Genomic DNA, 289 nt, shown 5'->3' on the forward strand with positions numbered 1-289 from the left:
ATCCATCTCCCAAGCTCACCCCCCCCGACAACAAGAGTACTGGGATTGGGGAGTCAGTATGTGTTTGGTATTTGCAGATACCAACAGCAGTAAATTAAACTTGGCCAAAAGATATAATAATATATAATTCGTTTAAGCTATTTACCCTAACCGTAACGGTCTCCTGAACTGCATCGTATTTTTTAGTTGGTATCCTTTTTTCTTTAGGGTGGATTAATATCTACCAACTGAATTTGATTGTTGTTCAAGGACTAGTTTTAGACATTTACATACACACATCAAAGGACCA

Source organism: Penaeus monodon, chromosome 30 (assembly GCF_015228065.2).
Source record: "Penaeus monodon isolate SGIC_2016 chromosome 30, NSTDA_Pmon_1, whole genome shotgun sequence".
Classification (NCBI taxonomy): domain Eukaryota; kingdom Metazoa; phylum Arthropoda; class Malacostraca; order Decapoda; family Penaeidae; genus Penaeus; species Penaeus monodon.